Source organism: Prionailurus bengalensis, chromosome D3 (assembly GCF_016509475.1).
Source record: "Prionailurus bengalensis isolate Pbe53 chromosome D3, Fcat_Pben_1.1_paternal_pri, whole genome shotgun sequence".
Lineage (NCBI taxonomy): Eukaryota > Metazoa > Chordata > Mammalia > Carnivora > Felidae > Prionailurus > Prionailurus bengalensis.
Genome location: NC_057356.1, coordinates 23,871,345 through 23,893,234, shown reverse-complemented (window position 1 = coordinate 23,893,234; position 21,890 = coordinate 23,871,345). Strand labels below are relative to the sequence as shown.

The following is a 21,890-nucleotide window of genomic DNA, read 5'->3' as shown; positions in this document are numbered from 1 at the left end:
AAAAAAAAGGTAATGTTAAAATAATTAGGGCTATTTGATGTTACATTATATTGGAAGCATTATCAAAAAATAATACTAAGCTTTCTTTCTGTTACCTTTGTATATGTATACCTTATACATACATGTATATGAAATTCTTAGAAATCTGATATACTCTGGTATATAATGTTATCAGTCATAATTCCAGTTATTTTAAAATGTTGTGTATCACAGAAATAACCAAATTTCCTTGTTGTTTCCACTGTAATGAACTCTCTCATCAGATCTTTAACAATGGGGATTTAAAATCTTTTGTCATTTACAGAGTTATTGTTGTACTCAAATGTTTTGCAAAAGTGTTTCATTGTCAAGAAGATTAATGGAGGGATGCCTGGGTGGCTCAGTCGGTTGGGTGTCCAACTCTTGATTTCAGTTCAGGTTATGACCTCATGGTTTGTAAGTTCAAGCCAGGCATCGGGGCTCCGCACTGACAGTATGGGGCCTGCTTGTGATTCTTTCTCTCTCCTTCTCTCTCTGCCCCTCCCCTGCTCATGTGCATTCTCTCTCTCTCTCTCTTCCTCTCTGTCTCAAATAAACTTAAAAAAAAAAAGAGAAGATTCATGGAAAGGATTTTGACAAGTACAGAGTTCTGAAAGCTTTAAAATCATAAACTAAACTGGATTCAAGCAAAAAAAGTACTAATTATATGGGACTGAATTAACTAAGGAGGAATATTATAAATTTGTATGACTTTTCGCCTGAAACATTGCTGGCTTTTTAATGTTTTGGGGTTTTCCCCAGCTTTAAATATACTTTTTCTCTTAAGCTACCTATGACTTACAATTTGGTAAAGTACCCCATTGTAAACAAAGATAAAAGACTTACTTTTTCTCCCCATTTGATCCATCCAGAATTCAGAAACTCCTGAGGTATTATCTTCATAGCACTTTAGCTGTTTTTTTTTCTTTTAATGTTTATTTATTTTTGAAGGAGACAGAGAGGGAGACACAGAATCAAAAGTAGGCTCCAGGCTCTGAGCTGCCAGCACAGAGCCTGATAAGGGACTAGAACTCACAAACTGTGAGATCATGACCTGAGCTGAAGTCAGACGCTCAACCGACTAAGCCACCCAGGTGCCCCCAGTTATTTACATAAGTTCACTAAGAATATGTTCTCCATATAACAGGACACAACTGGAAATGTTGCCAAGGCTTTGACTGGAAAAGTACTGCAAGTAAAATCTGATGGTCAGTCCTTGGCTTGGCTTGGCTTCCTAGCCTCAGAGGCTTTTAAGAATCCCACCCGAGATAAAAAGTTTCAGCAAAACAGCCTTAAAAAGAGCTTATATGGTCCATCACTATTCTTGCTACATTTATGTAAGTAATCAAGCCAAGTTAGATGCAAACAAATTAGTTTTACTATAATTATCTTTTGTAGAAGAAAAAAATGGGGGTAACTGTAGAGAGAAAAATTATGTTTGTGTACCTTTGCCTAGATTAGCCTCTAATCCTGTCAATTGCCTTTGAGGTTTCTTATATACATGTGACTGGATTAGATCCTGAATTCTAAGTTTCCTCAAATATCTGTCTACAACTCTCCAAATTAACATTTCCAATTTTCTCCCACCTTCTAATTTAGTCTCCTTAAGAACAAAGACTTCCCACAAATCTCCCTGGAAAGGACTATACCAGGGTTTCCTCACTACCCAGTCGGCAGCCAAACCTCAGAGACTCGGGCCTCTGGGATATATCCTTGAATCTTGGGTATATACCTCACAGCTGAGTAAGTTTCCACCTGACATCTGGTCCTATACACCAGCTGGACACCTCAAAATCAAATTAACTAAAAAGAGCAGGAGCTGACCTCAAGATAAACTGCTCCCAATGCCACATCAAGACTACATACTCTCGGGGCGCCTGGGTGGCGCAGTCGGTTGAGCGTCCGACTTCAGCCAGGTCACGATCTCGCGGTCCGTGAGTTCGAGCCCCGCGTCGGGCTCTGGGCTGATGGCTCAGAGCCTGGAGCCTGTTTCCGATTCTGTGTCTCCCTCTCTCTGACCCTCCCCCGTTCATGCTCTGTCTCTCTCTGTCCCAAAAATAAATAAACGTTGAAAAACAAAAAATTAAAAAAAAAAAAAGACTACATACTCTCTCGGGCACCGGGGTGGCTCAGTCAGTTAAGTGTCTGACTTCAGCTCAGGTCATGATCTCACAGTTCGTGAGTTCAAGCCCCGCATCAGGCTCTGTGCTGACAGCTTAGAGCCTGGAGCCTGCTTCAAATTCTATGTCTCCCTCTCACTCTGCTCCTCCCCTGCTCATGCTCGCTCTCTCCTTCAAAAATAAAAACATTTTTAAAAAATTTTAAAAAAAAAGACTACATACTTTAACTAAACATGAAATCCTCTTCTTTCTTTCCTTTACTCAGCACTGGCCTGGAAACATAATGCCATCATTCATGTATCCCAGACCATTGTTAAGGGTAACAAACTTTCAACTGCTGGATTTTTCATCAAGAGCTCTGATCTATCCATGATGCTAGAGACACTCCCCCCCCCACCCCACTCTGGTCTTTTTCCTGTCTCTGGTTAACAACCCCAAACTTGGGGAACTTTATGTACAAGCTCTATACAAAGAAAGGAACACAGGCAAGGATAACCAGAATAAAAAAGCATGTGTGGTCTACAAACCCTTAAAATTTCACTGGCTTTCACAGCTGTCACCTTTCCAGTACTGAACCACGGACTGAAATGGGAATTACCAGGAGGCACTCATGATTCTAGATTTGCTTCCTTTGGCAGGGCCCTACTTCCCTGGCCAACACCACCTGCTGCACCTGGATTAACACTCATGGAGAAGCTGAAACTCAGGTACATAAGATTACTGAGCAAGCCACTTGGCTTAAAAAGATGACTCCTTCAGGGCGCCTGGGTGGCTCAGTTGGTTAAGCATCCAACTTTGGCTCAGGTCATGATCTTGAGGTACATGAGTTCGAGCCCCTCATCAGGCCCTGTGCTAACAGCTGGGAACCTGTAGCCTGCTTTGGATTCTGTGTCTCCCTCTCTCTTTCTCTCTGCCCCTTTCCTGATCACACTCTCTCATTCTCTATCAAAAATAAATATTAAAAAAAAATTTTTTTCAAGTGACCCCTCCAATGAGGTCTTTCTTTGACCTACCTGATTTTGATTTGTTTGGGTCTTAGGGACCATGGTAAGTGAACTCCAGATGTTGGGAATTATCCTGCTTATCATAGTCATAGCAGTCTCCCTAGCATGCTGTATTCTCTCAAAGGCTTTAAACACATTTGCTCACACTTACCACCAAGCAAATGATCTTCCTAAGACTGGAACGTCAGAAAAGGAACAAAGAGATGACCAACTTTAAAAAAATGTGAACCTGAAGTTGTGCCCTGTGAATATAAGAGACTAAGCAACAAATGTCATGAACACCACACAAAGGATCCACAAAAACTTCAAGAGCTTCAGAGCAATAGATTGGAGTGACGTTAATGATTTAAATTTTTATCCTGTCTCTCAGTTAATGTGAGAGTCTGATCAAAAGGGATGATTAGGAGTGCCTGGGTGGCTCAGCTGGTTAAGTGTCGACTCTTGATTTCAGCTCAAGGTCATCATCTTGCAGTTCATGAGTTCCAGCTCGGCCTCGGGCTCTGAGCTGGCACTGGCAGCAAGGAGGCTGCTTGGGATTCCCTCCCTCTCTGTCCCTTCCCTGCCTGCATCCTCCCCCCTCAAAAAAGGAACAACAGGCCCAAAATGGAGTTCACTTGCCCCATGACAGCAAATCAAGACCTAATATCTAACCTAATTGTAGTTTCAACCTCTCTCAGGGATGTAACCTGTAACAACTCAGTCTGGAATTACCTGATCAGCACTAGTGAGATAATTTGCATAACAGCCCTCCACCGCCACCCTTCCCCCAAAGGAAGGTGACCTTGCCTGAAACAATCGACTCTTTGTTAGAAACTTCCTTTTTCTGACCCCTTCTCCCTATAAAAGCCCTCCATTCTGTGTCCCCCCACAGCTCCTTTCTACTTGCTAGTCAGAATCTGCCTGATTCAAGAATCACTGAATAAAGCCATTAGATCTTCACATCTACTCAGATGAATTTCGTTTTTTAACAAACATAAATCTGATATTCATAACTTTGTGTTTCTATACTGTTCTATTAACTTGAGATGATTATAAATAAGTTGATATCATTTTATTAGGTAAACAGCCAACCCCTTTCTTTTAAGACTAATGTGGAAAATAGCAAGGCCATCCCATGCCTGGGGGGGTCGGCATCTGCCCACTCCAGCCCATCCAAACAACAGATACTCAAAACACACATGTCAAAGTTAGTTATTCAACCAAGTTACAAACACATGCAACTTAAACTAACATATAAGCATAATTTACGTTATATCATGCCCTTAAATTTTCAGCAATTTTCACACCATTTTTCAGCAATTATGACAAATAATAAAAATTCCTGAGGGTATTATTTATCTCTGAGCTTACTAGTACTTTCATGTTCTTCTTTTTTGAAATGCATTTTGACAGGTGAACTAGTGAATAAAAACCACTAAATAACCTTTGTTCCTGTTATAATATCCATTTTTGTAAAACTATGACTCTCATACAAATATGAAATGAACACACTTCAAAGACTTTACTTAACTCATTAATTAATGAGTAACCCAGTAAAATGTTCAAAGTACCCCACATGTATAAGCAATCAAAAATGATGAAATAAATTTCTCTGCAAATAGATGCAAACTGGCCTTTCCAGAGGAAGAAAGTGAAATCAATTGCCCCTCCACCTGGAAATAATCATTTGCATATCTATGGACAAGAATAATTTGCATTGCTATCAGTTTGGACAATGAACAGAAGTATAAAGCAGTTCAAAGACCATGAAAGGTGAAAACTTCATAGAATCAGATAATCCAGAAAGGTACATACATTCCAGGCAACCTACTCACCCGAAGGCACCTAGTAATCTTTTTCCAAATCCATTTCAAGTCTTTCACTATTTTACCAGAAAGTCCCAAAGTGAAGTGCACTAGAATCAAGGAAAAGGAACTACCTTTTATTGAAATAAATATGACCCAAAAAAGCCCACCATGAGATAATTAGAAGGAAAGAATGCTGCAAATGAACAGACTCAATCCAGAACCTAGGAATGCATAACTGATGAAAATGTAAATCTCTGTGTACTCAACATCAACGAGAGGAGAATAAAACGAAGGTCAAAGGACAGAAATACAGGATTCGAAACTTGACACTTACCAACAGACTTACAAAGTGGATATTTTAATCCAATGTAAGGGTCATGGTTGGCAGGAAATGTCCCTGATCACCCTGATGTGATGTAGGCCAGGGGTAAACAGCCAAGAAAGAATTCTTGAGACATATTTGGTGCAAAAAGGTATTTTTATTAAAGCATGGGGACAGGACCCATGGGCAGGAGAAGCTCCTCTGTGAGGAGAGATGGATTACATACTTCTAATGGGGGGAGGGGTAGGACAGAAAGGAAGTTTCTAAAGGAATTTTCATCTGTTAAAGAATACTTGTAGGATCCTGGAGGTCTGGCTATTGTCAAGCTAACGTTGTTTTCTGCCTCTAGCAAAGCATTAACATTAAGGCAGTTGTGAATTCCTTGAGGAATGTCCTACTCTGCCCATTTCAGGTATTTGTCAATGGGCTGCAAATTATAAGGAATTGAATTTTTCTATTTCTTTTGACTTTGTCCACCTCATCAAGTGTTGTGTAAGGTGTAAAAACTGATTAGAGTCTAACCCCTCGTCCACTTCCATCTTTTTTTTTTTTTAACGTTCATTTATTTTGAGAGATCGACAGAGTGTGAGAGGGTGTGCGGCAGAGAGAGAGGGAGACACAGAATCCGAAGCAGGATCCAGGCTCCAAGCTGTCAGCACAGAGCCCCACGTGGGGCTTGAGCTCACGAACCGCAAGATCGTGACCTGAGCTGAAGTCGCCGCTTAACTGAGCTACCCAGGCGCCCCCCACTTCCATTGTTTTAAAGTTAATTTTGAGAATTTGAAGTCACTTTAACAAAATCTAGATCAGGGCTCAGAAAACTTCAACTGCCTGTTCTTGGAAATAAAGTTTTATTGGAACGTAGCCACGTCCATTTATTTATACATTGTTTAAGTCTGCTTTTGTGTTACAGTGGCAGACTTTAGTATCACAACAAAGACTACAGCCCATAAAACCTAAAGTATCTGCTGTCAGGCCCTTTTTAAAAGTTTGCCACCATCTGATCTGGATCAATCATTGCCAATACTTTCTCCTCTCTTGACTCCTTTCAGACATCAAAACCTTTTTCTGATTTCTTAGCTGTACATTTTAAGACCGCTAATTGAGAAATACAAACAGCAAAGGCTACTCTGAATTCAGTACTGTCTTTAAATAAATGTACATTTTATGAATCAAACAGTATCTATACAAATTTGGGGGGAAAGAAGCATGCACGTAAACAAGTTATTTTGTTTAGTCAGTCTACAGGTAATTCTTGGTGTAGCTGTGAACTGAACCATGGACCTCACTTGTGTAGTCGGGGTGCTGGGATGAAAGTACACCTGACTCCAGGTGTCCCACGCAGACCAGGTTTCGCCTCTCGCAGCTGCCAAAATCCAAAGCCGGAGAGACAACAGTGGTGAACCAAATGAGGAATTTATTCCAGCGAGGCCAACACCGGGAAGACGGGGGACTAGAGTCTCAAAGACTGTCTCCAAAGTGCCAAAAATACTTGCAGGTTTATATAAGGAAAATGTGGGACAAAAGTCGGTGATGTGTGCAGGTGGGCAGTAAAGGTCCAGCCACTATAAGGGTGTCCATCAGGAGGGGTCTTGCTGGTTGAGAGCAGTCCTTATTGCTTGAGGGGGTAGTTTCCATCCCCCCTCCCCCAGTGGATACTTTGCTCAGGGTCTTTTGCCTGAGTTAAGAGATGCAGCTGCAAATAACTTAATCAATTAGAAAGTTCGAGGTCAAAATGGAAGTTAAGTCGTCTTTCACTTGGAGTCCACAAAACAGTGAACTGCTGGGAGTTTCCTGGCTACGGAGAATAAAAGTCTATGATGCCTAATCAATTCTGCTAACTGTCACCAGAAATAGCTTGATGATGAGGAACATAAGGCAAGCTGAGGGCAAAGCACAAGCTAACAACCCCCACCCCCCACCCCCAGGTGGGATATGTGTGATATTCCTCAGGCAGGCAGCCCAAGAACAAAGGAAAGGAAACAAATGGTTAACTGATAGAGATCACAGTCATACAGAACATGAGTCTCCATCAGTTTACCAATATCTTAGTAAATTGCAAGAAAAAGGCACTCTTATCAATAGCTTCATTTCCAGAAACCTATAGACTCAGTTTCTTAGAAGCCCTTAATATCACCCTCCCTCCATAGTGATGTGGGGAACAAAGGCAAGGAGGAAATGGCAGGTAAAATTAAATTTTTTATAACCTACAGCCCATTGACAAATACTTGAGATAAATACAGAGTATAACATTTCTCCAGGAACCCCCTACTGTCCTAATGTTAATCCCTCATTAGAGAAAAAAGTAGCTTGACAATAGCAAGCCCTCAGTGACTCAGGAGTCCTCTTTAGCATACGGAAGTCCTCCTGGAGGCATCCCTTTTGCCTCTACTTCCCCAAATCCATCGTATATAATCAGTCACTCTTCACACCCCTAGTGCAGCTCTTCCTGCCCACAGGTCCTGTCCCTGTGCTTTAATAAAATCACCTTTTTGAATCAAAGACGTCTTCAAGAATTCTTTATTGGCCGTCAGCTTCGAACCCCCACCACTGCAAAATCTCACCATTGATATCAACTACTCAATTGTTTTTACCAGACGTCATTTAAAATGTAAGAAAACCTCAGTAATCTTGGTTTATTTAGTTAGTTACTTAAGGGAATATTTCGTAGTAATCTGACCTGGAGAATTCAAAGGGCAGTTATGTTACACAGAACTGAAAGTTTATAGAAACACTTGAGATTTTGTTCTGTGGTTTATGTGGATGTCTGCTTAGAAATTTTTCAAATCAAAATCTTCTAAGCCATGATTTAATTGCACAACTTTGAGATTATCATTTGTTCCAGAACTGAAATAGACAAATATTTCCTCAGAAAATGCTGTCAGCCAATAGGATGGTCCTTCAACCAGATGAGACACCAGGTTAAACATCACAATACTGCAAAAAGGAAATTGACTGCATCTTTACCATTCGCCCATTTGATCCCTACTGTATAAATATGCCCTCGGGGTACACCCTGTCCCAAGCCCTCATCAGAAAATACAACCTCCTATCGTTTGCTGTCTAGAAAGGTTTTTTCCTTTTGTCACCAGCCAGATCCCAAGACCTGATCTTTACTGCCCACCTGCTTGTACTCATTAACCTTTGTCTTAGGGTTTTTTCTTGAGCTCTTCTTTCCTTCTTTCCAGCTTACCTCTTAATTCAGGGGAAGGAAACCCAAAACCACCCCTCAGGTGACAGCAACTGTCCTGACAAGACCTCCCACCGGCTCAGACCACCCAGACCTGGACCACTTGAACTAAACCCCTGACATTCACCTGCAGAGATGGACCATTGAGTGACCCCTGGAATGAATGGCAATTAGCTCATTATACTAAAATCCCCATCCAAAGAGGAGCACATGCCTCATTTACATAACATACAATGTAAGTATAGGCATGTTTCCTTAAGGCGCATGTGTGACCTTATTCCCACCTCTACATAGGATGACAAGGCTTCCCTTCTAAATATTCATCCTAATCCTAAACAAAAGTACCCATTCTCTCTCCCCCCTGCCAACCCCTTCTCTCTTTCTCTCTCATTCTGGGAGTCACAGCTCTGGAAGCTATTTCCCGTAATCTCCTTATTTGCTGCAAATAAACTTTGTGCAACAACTCACCTGGTATAGTTTCTATGACCCACCAAGGAGGATACCCACGTTGGTTCAGTTGCACTTTCATTAGCCTAAATCTGCCTCCTGATTAATTTCCACACACTGGTCTGAGTTTTCTGCCCTAAAGAACATATTAAGTGTTCTGCCTTCAGACAGTATACCCAACTCTCACATCTTTTGTATGCTTCTTATAGCATGTGTGGTTTAGGACAGTTGTGTGCTGAACTTCTGTCCCTGCAACATTTCCTTTTCATTTGGGAGAAAGAGCAAGGGAGAGGAGAAGAAAAGGAATGAGTACATTACAAAAGGGCTGGTTGGATAAGTTAGGGTGCCTGTTCATTTCTATTTGATAAGGTATAGCTCTCCCACCACTTCCCCATTTAAAAGCCCAAGTGCCCTCTTTGCAACTACATGGATGGAACTGGAGGGTATTATGCTAAGCGAAATTAGTCAGAGAAAGACAAATATCATATGACTTCACTCATATGAGGGCTTTAAGAGACAAAACAGATGAACATAAGGGAAGGGAAACAAAAATAATATAAAAACAGGGAGGGGGACAAAACAGAAGAGACTCATAAATATGGAGAACAGAGGGTTACTGGAGGGGGTGTGGGGGGGGTGCTAAATGCGTAAGGGGCACTAAGGAATCTACTCCTGAAATCACTGTTGCACTATATGCTAACTAATTTGGATATAAATTTAAAAACAAACAAAAAAAAAGCCCAAGTGCCCTCAGTAATTTGTAAGGGCTGAAAAGTAGCAATCTAGTAAATCCTTAATTAAGGACTATGTACACCTAGGCCAGCTTATGCCTTCCCAGAACTGAGAGGCTGCTAAAAGCATGGTCAGGAACTATACAGGAATGACTGCCCCGTGGCTTTAAAAAAAAAAAAAAAAAAGTCTCCCTAGTATTTCCTTTCCCTTCCCTCACTGTGGAGTGTTTTCTCAAGAAAACAAGTTATCACAAATTTGTCACTTCAATCATCCCCAGTGTACCAGTAAATCTTTAGGTGAGGAACAGGAAATGATGATACTAAGACTGTAACAATATTTTCATTAATGAATACTAAGACTGCATTCACTAACTTAGTGATTGAAGATGGTTCATGTGGAGCTTATAGACAACCCAAAACTTCTTCCCATATATGCTGATAAGTAAGGTTTTTTTCATAGGTTTGTTTTTTTATTTTTTTCAATGTTTATTTGAGACAGAGTGTGAGCAAGGAAAGAGCAGAGAGAGAGAGGGACAGAGAGAATCCCAAGCAGGCTCCACGCTGTCAGCTCTGAGCCCAACTCAGGGCTTGATCTCATGAACTGAAATCAAGAGTCAGATGTGGGGCACCTGGGTGGCTCAGTCGGTTGCGTGTCCAACTTCAGCTCAGGTCATGATCTCATGGTTTGTGAGTTTGAGCCCCACATCAGGCTCTCTGCTGTCAGCACGGAGCCCACTTTGGATCTTCTGTCCTCCCCTGTGCCCCACCCCTGCTCATGTGTGCATGCTCTCCTCTTTCTCTAAAAAATAAAATTTTTTAATTGTTTAAAGAGTCAGATGTTTAACCAACTGAAACACCCAGGCACATCTCATGTGTTTTTGAACCTAAATGGAAAAACTCACTTATAATTGATTAGTTTTGCCTTGGTTTATCAACATATTCACTTATGGAGCACATACTCTTGCCAGGCACTTACTAAGGACTGGACATAAAAAAAGAAAAGCAGACATGGTCCCTGCCCTCAAGATTACAGAATATATACCTTCATGGTTTCATTATACTGTTCTAGTATATCACTACCCCTTTGAATTCTAATTCTTTCAGTGTAGTATACACCTGTCTAAAATTTGTGAAACTCTCATGCCTTCATCTAAGAAACAGTATTACTGTATGAGACTAGATTTAAAAAATAGAGTCCTGTGTTTTGGTACAGACTTCCTGCAGGTTTTTATCACCTCTGTGATTCCCTAATTCAACAAGTTTATTATCTTTAAATCCACAAGAGTCATGTTCATAAGATTATCATGGAATACTTTATAAAATTATTTAGGAAAATCAAGATATACTATGTCATCTTAGAACCCTTAAAAAAAAAAAAAAAGGTAATGACAAGTTCTTAAGCAAACCCATGTTGGCTACTAGTCCTTATCACCTCTATCTGTATCAGCCAGGATCAGTCAGAAGACAGGAATCATACCTGTTATTTAAAAAGACAGAACTTGGGGGCGCCTGGGTGGCGCAGTCGGTTAAGCGTCCGACTGGCCAGGTCACGATCTCGCGGTCCGTGAGTTCGAGCCCCGCGTCAGGCTCTGGGCTGATGGCTCGGAGCCTGGAGCCTGTTTCTGATTCTGTGTCTCCCTCTCTCTCTGCCCCTCCCCCGTTCATGCTCTGTCTCTCTCTGTCCCAAAAATAAATAAACGTTGAAAAAAAAAATTTTTTTTTAATAAATAAATAAAAAGACAGAACTTAATATAAGATTTGTTAACGAGTAGGAAGTTTCTAGGTAAATGGCTGAAGGGGCAAAAAGAGAACTCTGAGGAATCACAGAAGTAGCAACTGCAGAAAGCAGGTACCATGCCTAGGGCTCTGCTAACAAAAGCTTAGAAGACGGGTCCAGGGCACTTAAAGCCAGACTTCTAAGGAGAAGGCGCTGCTCGGCTGGGGCAGGTGCCTCTGAATTCCAAGGAGAGAAACGATGGGCCTGGCACCCAGACCTCTAAAGAGGAGCATTAGCTGCTGGTGCAAGCGGTCTCTGAAGAAAGCTTGATGAAACCAGTCCTCAAGTGTTGGAAAAACTACAAACAGCATCCAGTCACAGCTACAGGCAGGTCCTGCTGCTGCCAGGATGAAGAAGTGTTGTTAGGGTGTCACTCACAAAAACAGCAGAGAGGAAGGCCACAGGAAGCAAAGAAGAAAGACCAGTCCCTGCCTGCCTGCCCTTCCAGCCCTTTACTGCCCCCAATCTGCCAGCCACAGGGAGCGGCAGGCCATGCAGAAATGTGGCTTGCGAGTCCCAGGCCCCAGGTTCACAAAGCAGAAAAAAACAAGATAAAGTTGGAGCTAAGAGATAACTTAATTGGCAGAATACTTTCTGCTCTAAGGTCACATAAACTGTTTAATCTACAATTTTGTGCAGGGCATCAAAATCAATGATATCAATCTGTATCCAACACTTAATGATCTCCCACTACCCTGAGGAGTAAGAAAGATGGTAGTAATAACGGCAACAGCAAAAAACACACCAAACATTTATTTAGCGTTTACTACATTCCTGGAACTGTTTTAAATAGCATATATGGGGGCGCCTGGGTGGCGCAGTCGGTTAAGCGTCTGACTTCAGCCAGGTCACGATCTCGAGGTCCGGGAGTTCGAGCCCCGCGTCGGGCTCTGGGCTGATGGCTCAGAGCCTGGAGCCTGTTTCCAATTCTGTGTCTCCCTCTCTCTCTGCCCCTCCCCCGTTCATGCTCTGTCTCTCTCTGTCCCAAAAATAAATAAACGTTGAAAAAAAAAATTTTTTTTTAAATAAATAAAGAGCATATATGTATTAATTCATTTAATCCTTACAACAGCCTTACTGTGAAGTAGGAAATGGCAGTAGTCTCACTTTATACACAGAACAATAAGGTTCAGATCCTATGCTTGTGATCACTATATATGCTACAAGGCCACGATACACAACTTCCTCTAAATTGAAGTCAGCCTTTGAAGTGTAACACTGGTTGAACACAACTTGCTTACATGCTTTTTAAAGTTCATATCTGGATTATAGAAAATCTATCTATAGATATATTCTCACATGTGGAGTATTTTTTAAGACTCTGCTGAGAACATCCAACCTGGCAACAAACTCCTGGTACCCTGAGCAATAAAGGATAAAATGGACAGAAAATTAAGCAATGAAATGATCTCCCACACTGCGAAATAAAACTACCACCTTCACTACTGTCACACTCAGAAATCAGAAGTAAGTTAATTCATGGTAGATGCATACAATTTATTTTATAAATTGTTATTTAAATAGACTGAAGCTCACAAATATCCTGGGGTGAGAACATAAAACAAAGAATCTCTGATCTTCAATACTAAATACATGTCTTACGTACAAACTTTGTATAAGTGTAAGTTTAATAAAATATTTTTTACTTTCTTGCAGTACTGCTAACCATAATTATATATGTTTTTAGTGTCATGACTGAGGATTTAGGATTACAAAAGCCAATGTTAAAATACTGCTTCATCTTAAGCCACTATTTACAAAAAGTAATAAAACACTACACAAGAAACAAAATTAAAAAAAAAAAATTAGAGGCACCTGCGTGGCTCAGTCAAGACCGACTCTTGATTTCAGCTCAGGTCATGATCTCACAGTTTGTGAGACCAAGCCCTGCATCAGGCTCCATGCTGACAGTGTGGAGCCTGCTTGGGATTCTCTCTCTCCCTCTCTCTCTCTTTGCCCCTTCCCTACTTGCACTTGCATACATTCTCTCTCTCTCTTCTCTCAAAATAAATACAATTAAAGAAAATTTTTTTCAGGCAAATCAATACAGATTTCACAACTCCCTCTGTAAAATCAATCGAACTATTACAATGGTAGGAAAACAAGCACACTTTAAAAAATTTTAACTATGTAAACACATGAATTAATTCCAGCTCTTCCAACCTCAATAAGAAATAAATATGTACTCCAAAGTATAAGTAATCATATGTCTATACACCTGCTGCCCTGTTTATAAAGGGCCCTGCATTGGGCTCTGCACTGCTGATGCACGGAGCCTGCTTGAGATTCGCTCTCGCTCTCTCTCTCCCTCTCTCTCAAAATAAAATAAACTTTAAAAAAAGGCGAGGGGGGGAGGAGTCAACTGGGTGGCTCAGTTGGTTGAGTGTGTGACTTCAGCTCAGGTCATGGTCTCACAGTTTGAGAGTTCAATCCTCACATCTGGCTTTGCGCTGACAACGCAGAGCTGGCTGGTATTCTCTGTCCCCCTCTCTATCCCTCCCCCACTCGCACTCTTTTCTCTCAAAAATAAACGTTAAAAAAAAATTAATAAAAAAATGTAGCAGCGTAAAATGCCTCCAGACATTCAACTATTTCAACTCTCTTTATTTTAAGAATAATAAGCTCAAAGATTAATATTTATTAAGTAAATACCTACATTTTCGTGCCACCGGAAATTCAAATGAAGAATAATCCAATGAAGAATTTCTAGAATCTATTTTTTAATAACAAAAAAACTTATTTCAGGAAATTAGAATTGTATACATCCATTTTGCAAACCTAGCCTCGGGCTAAAATCCTGAATCAGTAAATGATTTACAGTATTAATATGCTGTGTCTTTAGTTAACAATTTTTAATTTGCACTATAAACACTGATTCCTCATCAACATTAAGAAGGGAAGATACAAGCAGTCATTTTCCCCTGGTTCCTTAACACACTATACAGTCTGACCCCTCACTTGGATCCCAGGGGTGGGGATGGTGGGCCCATCCCTGTACGTGGCCATCACCAGTCTTGTCCTCATGTCCTCTCACACTCGACTACTATCTGTTCTCTCCCAACTTGCCCCCCTCAGAGACTGATGACCACTCACCCCACTGAGTTGGCCATGGGAGAGGAGAAGCCAATGGAGACAACTGCTTATTCCCCAGGGAATGTGTCCAGCAGCTCCTGGTCAAAGCACTATTGCTAAAAGCTATCTCTGGAGTGCTGTAGGGCCCCCTCCCTCAGCACACACCTCTGGGGACAGTGGACGCATATTAACTCATGAGGATTTTCCTCACTGATAATAAATGAAGACAACCTCAAAAAAAAAAACAAAAAAAAAAAGCAGTGGTCTTATTTTCTAATTCTTTTTATTTCAGAGATATGTATGAAATTAGAATCATTCCTTTACTATCTTAAAAATCGTTTTTATTTATAGCCTCATTTCATTTAATACTTTTCTTCCTTGTCTGGGTTAATCCCCATGCTTCATTCAAGAAACATTTATTTTAGGTACTACATTATTAGTTTAATAACCGTTTTGTAACCTCAAATACTTAAAGAATTAAACCACTTACATTGTAGTTAATTTTAACTTTGACTGATAAAAAGTTACTAGATGATAAAATTCAAGAATAAACTTAGTATCAAACAGTCATCCCTTTGCTCTATCATTATAGAAACTTGAATTCCAGAATACTGTGCCAACATAACCTTAAACCTCACAGTAAAAACTAGTTTTTAACAAGACATTCAAGGAATTGCCTATATTACTGTCTTGCAATAACTCTAACATTTAATAGCAAAAGATAGTTATAATTGATCCTATTTGCTTAATGATCATTCAAATCAAAGACCAACTAGTACAATGTTTAAGAATATAGACTCTAGGGGTGCCTGGGTGGCTCAGTCAGTTGGGCGTCTGACTTCGGCTCAGGTCATGACCTCACAGTTTGTGAGTTTGAGCCCCATGTCAGGCTCTGTGCTGACAGCTCAGAGCATGGAACCTGCTTCGGATTCTGTGTCTCCCTCTCTCTGCCCCTCCCGTGCTCATGCTCTCTCTGTCTCTCAATAATAAATAAATGTAAAAAATAAAAATAAAAAAGAATATAGACTCTAGAGCTAGAGTGCTAAATCACAGTCCAGGATAATATGTGATCTTGAGCAAGTCACTTGATAACCTCACTGTACCTCAGTTTCCTCATATGTAAAATGGTAATAGCAACGGTACCTACCTCATAAGGTAGTTAGGAGGACTAAATGAGTTAATATGCAAAAAGGACTAAGAACAGTGTCAGACACATAGGAAGCACAATATGTTAGCTACAATAATCTGAACCCAACAGACTCTATACTTTTTTTTTTTTTTTTTTAAACAAACCCTGTGTGGAGGGCTGACTTTCAACAGATTGCAGCAAGGGAGCTGCTCTGCTACCGACGAAATCCCAACCCAGAAGCAGGTCATCTTTGAATGGGTTAGCACCAGGTTCCCAAGGAGCAAGCATTGCTTGATGGGTGTCGAGGGGGCGGCCCCCTTACCAGTGGCATCCCGTTTCCGAGGGACAAAGGGACAGACTCTATACTTATGAAAGGAACACTGCCCCCATACAACTACTCTACAATTTACATGGTTCTCTCAAATATACCTGATGGAAATTTTATTTTTTTAATATATTTGGAATTTATGGCCAATTTCCTGAACAATTTTTATAAATGGTTTTCATAAATCTTTGTGGAGATTGGGAAGCTCTTTAATTTAACAAGAGCATTATTTGACAGTGGAACAACTTTCAAAACTCCTGTATCTACATAAGCTAAAACCATGAGGATCCAAGACAGCACTCAGTACAAAAACATTACATACAGAACAAAAGGAATTGTGGCAGTGTTTTTAGCACTTTCTCGGGAAATTGTGCAATCTGCTATAATACAATTTTCCTAATGATAAGAAACTACACACAAGGCCAAATGCCCTACGAAGGTGCCTGAATTCCAAAATCATATTACAAACATGCAAATTCCTGAGAGAACATACCCAGATGTGTAACCAGTTAACTCCAAAATAAAAGGTACTATGCCAACCCAAGTGCTTAGCTTTTTTTAATATATGTACTCCTTAATATCAAATTGCACTAACAAAATATCAGGAAACTAAGCTGCTAGTCTCAGAGGACAGGTCACAGGGAAAGTCTTATGAAGTTGACAGTGTCCTCTGTTCTACAACTTGGCACAATAATCTTACAAGCACATGAGGGTCAATATACTACCATTAAAAATGCTGTCACTTACAGACCTGTTTATTTCAAAGTTCAGACACACACCCTAACATGTCCATGCAACATTTAATTCACAGAAACTCTCATTCCTATTTATTTCAGATGTACTCTACATAAATGCTTAGTGAACATTTTATTTTAGATAATGCAAAGACAGATTCTACAAATCTCAACTATTTCCCAAAATATATCTAGCTATTACAAAGTATTAATAATCTAAATCAAACTAATGAGAGAATGTAAGGTTTTATTATCAGAGTCAATCTGGGGCACCTGGGTGGCTCAGTCAGTTAAGCGTCCAATTTTGGCTCAGGTCATGATCTCACAGCTCATGAGTTCAAGCCCCAGGTCGGGCTCTGTGCTGACACCTCAGAGCCTGGAGCCTCCTTCGAATTCTGTGACTCCCTCTCTCTTTGTCCCTCCCCTGCTCATGTGTGCGCGCGCGCTCTCTCTCTCTCTCTCTCAAAAATAAATAGACATTATTATTAGAGTCAATCTACTTTTCCATATGCTTGAAATTATTGATACATATATACTCTATTTTTAAACTATTACTTTTGGGTTTCATTTGTCACTCCATAAGACAGCTTTAGATGACAGGATCATCTTAGATGACAGGTATAATCCTGTTCATTTATCATGTACTAGGGGAAAAAAAAAATGAGAGAGGGGCAAACAAAGACTGTAAGAGAAGATTTTTTTTTTTTAGGAGAATATCTTTAATGGCATTTTAAAAGATTAGACATTCTTTTCATTTTCTAGTTGATTTTCTTTATACCTCTAGTAAGATCTATTTCACATATCATAAAATTCATCCTATTTTCTTAAAGTTTATTTATTTTCAGAGAGAAAGAGACAGCGCAAGTAGGGGAGGGGCAGAGAGAGAGAGAGAGGGAGGGAGAGAATCCCAAGCAGGCTCTGCGCTGCCAGCAGAGAGCCCGACCTCACTAAACCATGAGATCATGACCTGAGCCAAAACCAAGAGTCAGACACTTAACCAACTAAGCCACCCAGGCTCTCCAAATTTATCCTACTAAACTGTGAAGCTCAGTGGTTTTTTATTTATTCACAGAGTTTTGTAACCATTACCACAATTTAATATTTCAATCACCCACAAAGAAGCCCCATACCCATTAACAGTCATTCCCCACTCATTCACCCCAAGTCCCTGGCTAATACTAATCCACTTTCTGCATCTGTGGATTTGCCTATTCTGAATATTTCACATAAACGGAATCAAACAATATGTGATCTCTTGTGACTAGCTTCTTTCACTCAGAATATTTTCAAGGTTTATATCATATCATGTGTTAATACTTCTTCCTTCTGAATGGCTGAGTAATATTCCACTGTATGAATATACCACATTTTGTTGATTCACTCAAGCGTTAATTGATATACTTACAGGTTGTATCAACTAAATGTCCATGCTGCCATGAACATTCGTGTTTGTGTAGACAAAGTTTTTCATTTCTCTCTACATATATAATCGGAGTAGAATTACTGTACCATATGCAAGCTCCATGTTTAGCATTCTAAAGAAATGCCAAACTGTTTTCCTCAATGGCTGAGCCACTTCTCATTCTCACCAGCAATGTATGAGGGGACTCCAATTTCTCCACATCCTCACCAGCACTTCTTATTATCATTTTTACTGTTAAGGCATCCTAGTAGGTGTGAAGTGGTATCTCACTGTCGTTTTGACCTTACTGCCCTGATGACTAATACCTTTTCGTGTGTTTATGGTCACTTGTACATATTCTTTGAGAAATATATATTCAAAGACTTTGTTCCTTTTTCATTGGATTGTCTTTTAATGTTTTTGTTTGTTTTGAAGGAGAGAGAAACTGAGCATAAGCAGGGGAAGAGCAGAGAGAGAGGGAGACACAGAATCCAGAGCAGGCTCCAGGCTCTGAGCTGTCAGCACAGAGCCCGATGCGAGACTCGAACTCACGAACTGTGAGATCATGACCTGAGCCGAAGTAGGACGCTTAACCAGCTGAGCCACCCAGACGCCCCAAATTGGATTGTCTTATCATGAGCTGTGAGAGTTCTTTACATATATATTTTTAATTTTAATGTTATTTGAGAGAGCACACGCATGCACAGGCACGCACAAGCAGGACAGGGACAGACACAGAGAGAATCCCAAGCAGACCCTGTGCAGTCAGCACCAGCTAGACACAGGGCTCAATCCCATGAACCGTGAGATCATGACCTGAGCCAAAATCAAGAGGTGGATGCTTAATGGACTGAGCCACCCAGGAGCCCCAGAGTTCTTTATGTATTCTTGACACAAGTCCGTTACCACACACAGATTTATAAGTATTTTCTTCCATTATGTGGGATTTCTTCACTTTCTTTTTTTTTTTTTTTTTAATAAGGAAGCCATCGGTGCATAAACTATTAACAGATTAACAGACAAGGCCTGTAGATATATTTCTTCTTGGACACACCCACAGTGCAGCCACAAGCAGCCTTAGCATGCTTAGCTAGGTGGTCTTAGCATGCTGGCCTGGGACACAAAGTCTCTAGAAATGATGCAGCCCTCTGTGGGCTCAAATCTTCTTCATTCTAAGTCTTCATGAAGCTTTCTGTCCAGACTATTGGTCAGGACCTAGCTGTATTTTCCATCCTTCACATCCTTTTGTCTGTTCCAGGACCAGTCTGAGATCTTATACTGGTGTGAATTCTGCATAATACTGATCACACATTCCACCTCATCCTCAAAGAGTCTTTTGCCCTCTTGGTAAGGTGGATGTCTCTGCTCTCCTCAACACCACATGCACATATCTTTACCCCACATCCTTAACTGCAGTGATGGCAAAGTCTATTTTCCACTGTTCATCAATACCGACTACTTGCAAAACGTGCTGGAACTCTCAGGGATCACTAGAGACATGATGGAGGCTCTAACAGCAGCATGTAGGCCTCCTATGGAAGGCCTCTTTTCACCTTCTAGATGCTGTCCTTTGACACACACAAGTGTCAATTTTTAATTAAGTCCAATTTATCTACTTTTTCTTTTGTTACTTGTCTTTTTGGTATTTAAGAAATCACTGCCTACGGGGCACCTGGCTGGCTCAGTCAGTAAAACATGCAACTATTGTTTATTCTGGGTTGTGAGTTCAAGCCCCATGTTGGGCATAGAAATTACTCAAGAAAAATAAAGTAAAAATCACTGCCTAACCCAAGGTCACAAAAATTTACTCCTGTGTTTTCTTTTTTTAATTTTTTTAATGTTTATTTATTTTCGAGAGAGAGAACACGAGCACAAGTGGGGGAGGGGCAGAGAAAGCCGGGGAGAGAGGATCCAAAGCAGGCTCTGTGCTGATAGCAGAGAGCCCATTGCAGGGCTCAAACTCAGGAACTGTGAGATCATGACCTCAGCAGAAGCCAAATGCTTAAACAACTGAGCCACCCAGGAGTCCCTACTGCTTTGTTTCTAGTAAGAGTTTCATTATTTTTGCCCTTATGTTTGGGTCTTTGATGCATTTTGAGTTTATTTTTGTGTATAGTGTGAGGCAAGGATTCAAATTCATTCTTTTGCATGTGGACATCTAGTTGTCCAACACCATTTGTTGAAAAGACCATTCTTTCCCCCGCTGAATGGTCTTTACACCATTGTTGAGAATCAACTAACCATAAATGTGGGAAATTTACACAATTTACACAATGGACTCTCAATTACATTGATCTATGTTATTCTAATGCCAGTACCACACTGACTTAATTACTATCGTTTCATAGATTTTAAAATAGGGAAGTGTGAGTTCTCTAAGTTTGTTCTTTTTCAAGATTGTCTTGGCTATTCTGGGTACCCCACACTTCCATCTGGATTTTAGGATAAGCTTATAGATTTCTGCACAAAAAGGCAGATGGGATTTTGATAGGGAATGCACTGACTCTGTACATCACTTGGGGAAACACTGCCATGTTAAGTTAACAATGTTAAGTCTCTGGTCCATGAACATGGAATGTCAAGATTAGACATATTCTTATTTTATCTTTTTTTTTTTTTTTTAATTTGGCCTTTATAACAAAGACCCTTTTTTTTTTTTTAATTTTTTTTTTTCAACGTTTATTTATTTTTGGGACAGAGAGAGACAGAGCATGAACGGGGGAGGGGCAGAGAGAGAGGGAGACACAGAATCAGAAACAGGCTCCAGGCTCTGAGCCATCAGCCCAGAGCCCGACGCGGGTCTCGAACTCCCGGACCACGAGATCGTGACCTGGCTGAAGTCGGACGCCTAACCGACTGCGCCACCCAGGCGCCCCTTATTTTATCTTTTTTTAACGTTTATTTACTTTTGAGAGAAAAAGAGATAGCGCAAGCCAGGGAGGGGCAGAAAGAAAGACACCCCAAGGAATGTAGTTTTAAAATAAGAATACATCTGGAGAGTATGATTCCTACGATGACTAACATTAGATGACAATAATCTGAGTAATTTTCACCATCAAAGGGCTATTCTTCATGCAATTCTACAAATGCAATGAATATTGACAAACTTTTCCTGCCCTTTGCTGAACTAAGTTATAGTAAGTTAAAACATTAATTACCATGGCAATTTTTAAACTTCCACGATAGTAAACTTACCCAGTGATAGCACAGAAATGCCAAATGTATAATCATGGAATGAGAAGCCACATACAATTATATGCCTTCCCTTACTTAACAATCACTATTAAAAAACGCTAACCTATTTTTTACTCTTGCAAAATTACAACACAAAGCCAGGTTTGCTGTTACTTAGACCACCTATTTTTTTTTTTTAATGTTTATTATTTTTTGAGAGAGAGAGAGTGTGTGTAAGCAGGGGAGGTACAGAGAGGAAGATACAGAATCCAAAGCAGGCTACAGGCTCTGAGCTGTCAGCACAGAGCCCAATGTGGAGCTCAAACACACAAGCTGTGAGATCATGACCTGAGCTGAAGTCGGACGCTTAAGCCACTGAGCCACACAGGTGCCCCAAACACCTGCTATTTCTTAGCAATTCCGCGCTGTATCCACAAAATAGTACCACATCCTCATTATAAATTATCATTTGTCAACCAGAATCTCAACAAATCATATTCCAGATTGCTGCAAGTTATCTTTTCTCTATTCATCATTTAAAATAATGCATGTTAGGGGCACCTGGCTAGCTCAGTAGAGCATGTGACTCTTGGTATCAGCGTCATGAGTTTAAGCCCCACATTGGGCATAGAGCTTACTTAATTAAAAAAGAAAATAC

The 21,890-nt window shown here is 40.4% G+C and overlaps 1 protein-coding gene and 1 pseudogene across 2 annotated transcripts in view; both read right to left on the bottom strand.

The window, feature by feature from the left end:
* TTC28 (tetratricopeptide repeat domain 28) overlaps positions 1–21,890 on the bottom strand; it is a 636,432-nt gene that overhangs the window by 605,565 nt on the left and 8,977 nt on the right. The window lies entirely within an intron of this gene.
* On the bottom strand, positions 18,905–19,743 carry LOC122470431 (annotated as a pseudogene).